This window comes from Periplaneta americana, chromosome 10 (assembly GCF_040183065.1).
Source record: "Periplaneta americana isolate PAMFEO1 chromosome 10, P.americana_PAMFEO1_priV1, whole genome shotgun sequence".
NCBI classification, from domain to species: Eukaryota; Metazoa; Arthropoda; class Insecta; order Blattodea; family Blattidae; genus Periplaneta; species Periplaneta americana.
In genome coordinates, this window is record NC_091126.1 from 76622970 (window position 1) to 76629778 (window position 6809).

At 34.9% G+C, this 6809-nt stretch overlaps 1 long non-coding RNA gene across 1 annotated transcript; it reads right to left on the reverse strand.

The window, feature by feature from the left end:
- Positions 1 to 616: 616 nt before the first annotated feature.
- Positions 617 to 6153, reverse strand: LOC138707302 (uncharacterized). Its single transcript, XR_011334153.1, has 4 exons — positions 5918 to 6153; positions 4485 to 4588; positions 1157 to 1241; positions 617 to 1073 (listed from the first exon to the last, which is right to left on the reverse strand). It is a non-coding gene; the product is annotated as an uncharacterized lncRNA (long non-coding RNA).
- Between the last annotated feature and the right edge of the window lie 656 nt (positions 6154 to 6809).

The following is a 6809-nucleotide window of genomic DNA, read 5'->3' on the forward strand; positions in this document are numbered from 1 at the left end:
AATGTTGAAAATAAGCTAAACTTTCAATGCAATCTATCTCAAGGATATGGCAAGTTTTGAAGCAAAATACTACCCTCAAAGAATTCCTTGTTTTGGAGGTACAGAAATCTAGCTATGTCATATTTTATGGGAAAAAAAATAGCAGGTTTTGATGTGAGGTGTCTGAGTTTTGGAGACATTGACGTATTTGAAGAGACACTGACGAAGTCTCACCAGGCTTCTTGGAGCACCATGATAGCTATTCGTGGAAGTGAAACTCTATTGCTAAGTCCTAGAAAACAACACACTTGAAATTATCAGTGATGAGATCATTAGGCCTCATTCATCAATATTTTGAAGTGTCTGTAGAAGAAAGCATACTAATGGATCCTGTAGATCCAGGTTCGATCTCTGATGTATCCCTGATTTAAAACAAGTATTGGACAAGCCCATGGTCCAGATAACACAGGGTTTTCTCTGGGAGCTCCAATTCCCCTGTAGCATCCCAACAAATCACCATTCTCATCTCACCACAATGCTGGTGTAACATAGACCGGCCTCCTATGATACATCCTGGGCAATGACTCTTATCAGTAAATTGGTCTACACTTCATAGGGGTGAATGACAGTAAAGTACTCACCATTAGATAAAAAGAAAAAAAAAAAGTAATTTTAATTATCAATTGTCAGTTTACAGAAATATCTTTCCAAATGGTTTTTATTCCTTTTGCAAAGCTGTTGTAATTATTCCTGTTTGCATTTTCTGGCACTATTACTCTATTCTGTCTCAGCCATGTCTATGAAATTCACATTGAGACATAAATGCAAATGTAACTTAATGGTATTGTTTACCACACACATTCTATATAAATTTTTAATATTAACTAACGTTTTCTCCAGTTTGTTGTGGGTTGCTGCATGCAATTTTATTGATGTAGGAAGCATTAGGCCTATCCATAATAATGATAGGAGGATCTAAATTTCTCAACCCAAAAGTAAGATGTTTTTCCACCCACTTCTGAAATGTTTCACTAATCATGGACCATGCTAATCTTTGCCAGTCTTCAAATTGGATGCAAATATCAAATCTGCACCTGTAAAAGAGAAAATGTGTTTCGAGTCTAGATAGAAAACATAACAAAATTTACTTTGAAATACATAGTTTATTTGTAGTTACATTATCAGAAACAAATCCATCCTTGGTTCCAGCATATATGATGATCAATGACCAAACATCCTCCCTCAGGTCGACAGATGACTCTCTGAAACATACCACCAACAATAGCTGGTTTGCTCTAAATGAAATGCACATGGGATGAATAATATCATATCTTATTCTCTTTACTATCCTAAAATATTGTAATAAAGCTTACCATTCATAAAAATCCACCTTTCATTCAGAAAAACAACAGATTTTGGACTCTCACATTTCCATCTTTCTCACACATTCTTTTAAAAAGCAAAATCTCTTGAACTGAATGTTTTCACTTTCTCTTACATGTATGTACTGGGTGTTCAGTTCAAAATGTGTCATGGCTTGCTGTATGTCGTCAAGTGGCTAGCCGATGAGCCTAGAGAATTCAATCTTCCTACACTTCCGCAGAGGCGTATTACCTAAATGCGAGAGAAGTTGCCTAGCAAGTACGGCGTTCATTCTGAAGATTACCTACCGATACGTACGGTAACGCCAGTAGTGGCAAGAATGTGAACTGTTTGGAAACAAGTACTGAAGTGAGTTCTTTTCTTACTGTCGGGATATGTGGAGAGGGTTAAGACGATTACTTACGTATTTGTTGACATTAACTTTGACGGTCAACATGGACACGAAGCATTTTGATTTGTGTTGTGGAATGTTGCCGTACGCAATCGATGATAACAAATACCCTGCGTACGACTTGCCCGCGCAAAACACAGTTCGAAAGAGGTTATGGTAGCACACAGACTTTACAGACTGCCATCTGTTGCTACGACATTCAAGTTATACCGTACACGTTGTCAAGTTCAGATTGAACGCCTTGATTAATAGGCAACTTCTCTGACAGAAAAGCTGAAACTCGCTTCAAATCGCTGACTCACAACAGTGACGTCATGACACACTTTGAAATGAACACACAGTATGTTTGTATGTATGTATGTATGTATGTGTAACTGTCTTCTTTTTTCCATTTGAAACACATTTCCTTTGAAATCATTCTTAATGACGAAAGTGAGTTATATGAATGCTGTAATGAAAATATGGAGATTATATTTATATTAATCTTATTTTATATTTAATAATTTTTTTACATACTTCCCTGTGGTGTAACAAAATCTGTAACAAGTAAACATATAACAGGCTATGCTTCTTTTTATAATTTTTGCTAAAGACATATATTGTAAGCTGCAGTACTTGGGACAAATAATGATAATAATAATAATAATAATAATAATAATAATAATAATAATAATAATAATAATAATAATAATATTATTATTATTATTCTATATTACTGAATAAATATTATAGGTAATTACCTATAAGTACTGGTTTTGATCTTTTGTGAAATTAGTATTTTAAAAACCTTTCTGATTATTATTCATAATTCGGAAGAAAAAAAAAAAGTGAGTGGGAAACAATCATAGTTCAGATTTATTATATTTACATACTTACAAATATCAGTCGATTGCAAGTGGTGGTCAGCCATTTTGTGTTTGATAGGAACCGTTTGGCTCGGCCACACGCTCTGACTTCTCATGCAGTGCTGGAGTGATCTTTACGTGAATTTATTTTCGCGTGTACATTCTAGATCAAATCAAGCAGTTTTCTTCGTGCTCTGTTACACATCTTGCATATACGAAGGTTAGGTTTGGTTAGTTTAGGTTTTCATTAACCAAGTCCGCGCAAGATTCTGTCACGAGCCAACGTGTATAAATCGATGTTTGATGACATCACATTAATTCGATATTCCCATTGTTTTCATTTTGTCTCTGTCATTTTGGTATTATACTGGTAATGGAAGAAGCATGTAGTTGTACGTCTTGTGATGGTGATTTGTGTGGAGGTTGTATTTATGGATGTCGTATATTTAGCAGAGTTGATGTTTAATAGGGCATATCCAGATCATCGTGAATGCATGCATTGTTTTTCATGGAAGTGGGAGAAATGTATCCACGTCTTCATTAATGTCAAGTCACTGATCGCAGTTTGCTATTTACTGAACTGTTTCGTTGTTGACATAGGTTAGGTTAAGTTACACTATATTAGCTTAGGAATGTTAAGATGATCGTTATTATAAATTAAAATGTAACTTTGATGTTGTCTATATTTAAAGTGTTTTGTTTTTGCGAATTTTTTGTGATTTGAATTTACATGCGAAATTTGGAAGTTTTTAGAATTTTGTTTTAAGTTATTTCACATTTAACGTTTTCCACTCATTTTTTCTTAGAGTTTTTATTTTTGGGGCAAAAATCTGGGGTTTTTGGAGTGTATTTTTCTCGAAAGGACAAAACCAATATTTATAGATATTTACCTTGGCTTTTTTCTTCTTCAAAATTTCTGACAACATTATTCCTGTACATACAAAAGTATGTGACTGATGGGACTTAGCAGTGGTTCTTCTCATTATATTTATAAAGTAGGCTTAAAATTTTTCAAAATGCAGATGAAGGTAAGGACTAAACTCCACCACATACACTATAGGGATACCACTTTGTAAATGCAGTTGTAATGCGCATGCGCTAATCTCCCCTCCAACAGTTCTTGTTCATGGCAAGCACTGAGTTCGTTGGGAGTACAGTTGCGCCAAAGTGAAGTGAAGTGGTAGTATAAAATAAATAAATGAATACTAGTAATAGTGCTGTGTGTTTAAGTTATAACCAGAGTATTGACATGTCTTTACATGAGTAATATTGTTTGATCATAAACTCATGGATGAATGTTCCCCAGAAAAATAGACGAAATTATGCGAGCATGTGCGGAAAACAGAGTACAAATATTTTGACTAGAAGTGTATGGTTGAAGCGGAAGTAAAGAACACAATCCAATAAGAGTCTCAATAATAGCGACTTAGCACCGCCAACTTCGGTTAAGACACAGATTCTGATTGGTGATCGACGTCGGGGAATGCACAGAGGGGAACACGCAGTGAGTATGGGAGAAGGAAATGATTTAGGTTTCCGCCATAGCTGCCTTTTCTAAGTGGTCTAGCTATAGTTTATGATGAAGGGGTGCGCTTCCGAACACGAGTAGCGGCATTTCCCCAAAGGTTAGAGCACAGTTTAGGTGTGTGTGTATTAATCGAAAAAATTGTCATATAAACATGCGTCCTATTCTCAATATTTTCTAGCCACTAATTTTCGATTAATACACACACACCTAAACTGAGCTCTAACCTTAGGGGAAATGCCGCTGCCCCTGTTCAGAAGCGCGCCCACAGTTTGTTATGGATGCATGCTTATTGAATAAAATCTGTACTGATTCTGTCAAATATTATCTATAAAAAATATGTAAGCCTAAGCCTACTTACAACCACATGATTTACAATTCTTGTCATTAGAGGCCCTTTGGTTAGACATCTTCCCCTTCTGCTTCATCCTTTGTACATATTAACCACTGCTTCTTGTAGCTGCTCTGTAATAACATTTTCCTCCATGATGTCTCTCGCCTTTCGGACATGTTATATAACTTTAAAATGAAATGGTTATTGTATATTAAAATGTTAACTACTATATTCATAAACCTTAACCTCAATCTTAATTTTATTTTCATTAGACTAGGTTTTTGTAAGATTATAACGTTTATATAACATCATATTAGGTAATTCTCCAGAAAATCTGCACCAAAGAAGGCACAATTTTCCTTTGCTTCACTGGCTTCTGTCAATTGTATATACCGTAGTAATAAAAACGTGGTTTTAGTTTGCAGCCGTAACTATTTTCAATATAAAAATCGTTTAATTACCTTTATAGTCTAATTCAGTGTTGAAAGTATTAATAGAAATGCCTCCACATAAATTCATCCAAGTAGGATGACAGATGCTCTGTCCCAGTGCCACACATTTACGTATTCCTTCTCTTTTTTTTTTTTTTTTTTGCATTTTTTTCGCAGAAACATTCCACATTATTGGTATACGTAATTGAAAATCACAGAAACTCAACTCCTTACATTTTTTAAAATCACTCAAATAACGTATAAAATGAAACTATTGATTAGTAGAAATTGATGTGATCACTGGGAGAGCTGTATGCCCACTATCCCGCCCTAAATACGTACCAAACTTATATACGAAAATCGTCGTGGGTGAATGAAGAATACGGTCGTATTGCGTTAATGTGACAGTGGGTTCCAATGTCGCCAACATAGTAATAATACTACACACCTAATTAAACCTAACCTAACCTCTCACATAATACTACACACCTCACCTAACCTAGAATAACTCTTCCCAAGTTCTCGGCCAGGTGAGTTGGGCTTTCGATGGCAGCTCTGTCATCTTCTTTACACGCCCACTTCAAATGTACCTCTCACGAGGAAGTGATGAATCACATGACCTAACTAAAACATGCTATGAAGGCGATGTGATCCAGTAGGCAGTGGCTGACAATAAGGAGAAATTAAATACATGCAAAGAACTACGGACCATAACTATTTACCATTGCCATATATAGGCCTATCTCACATATGCCAGTGAAATGTGCCATGCTTGTGTAGCAATTCTGGAGGAATACCTTACATTAATCTAAAGAATGTCAATATTGTAGGCCTAATTTTAAAATGAATCTAGGCCTTCAGCAGAGTCCTCCTCTGTAATAATAAATTTCACTCTTCTGAAACTAAAGTATCTATATCTAACTTAATAACACCTTTATGCACGTACTACAATGAATCATAATAGAGCACAGCATTCTAATATGTATAATTAATAGTAATATTACAACACAATAAAAAATTCCTACTTACCTTGAAAAATAGATGCACATTACCGGTACCAGTAACTGTGGAAAGAAATAGGTTCACTACATAAGTTGTATTATATGATGTGATTAAAACAGTAACTTTACGTGCAGACAACTCGCTATTCTCGCAATCTTTTACGTTATATTATAATAGCGATATAAGACAAACAATACTGTATCAGCTGAATTAATTTGACGAATTCAAACCAACTCGATTGATGAAAATGATAAATATATCTCATTGTGCCAACCTAACAGTTATAAAATGGCTAACTATTGTGATATTTATAACAGGTGTGTATTTGGGGAAGTGTTGCCTGTAGTGACGTGAACTTAACAGCTAGAAAATCACTATATTTAAGCTAGTGATCAAGTAAGGGGGGGAAAATATTGAAGTTGCATTTTAGTACTACCTGTGGCACAAGCCAAACATGACGTCACATCAATATAGTCTACGGACAACTAATCTCATCTCCGTACATCCTGAGCCAAAACACGGTCCCTACATTTTATTCCCTGTAAGCTGGTGTAATAAATGTAGCAAGTGTTTGAACAATGGCAATAACATACTGGTACAAAAAAAATATTTTAACATTGCATTATTAGTTATTACTAGAGCTAGGAATTTTAGGTGCAAAATTAGGTAAAAAGAGTGCAAAAATTTGCCTTAATTTAGTTGGAAAAGGTGTGAAAGTGTGCAAATTTCAAATGTTAATATTCATTGCAAATAGTACAAAAACCAATTACATTGCATATATGGACAGAAAATTCACTCATGAGTTAAAAAAGGTGCCTGAAAAAACTTCCAGAGCACAAAGTTATGAAAATCAGTCGCCCAGAAAACTGTTAAAACAGATCACATTGTTTGTAGTTGGAAATGTAAGTTCTTTTTTGTT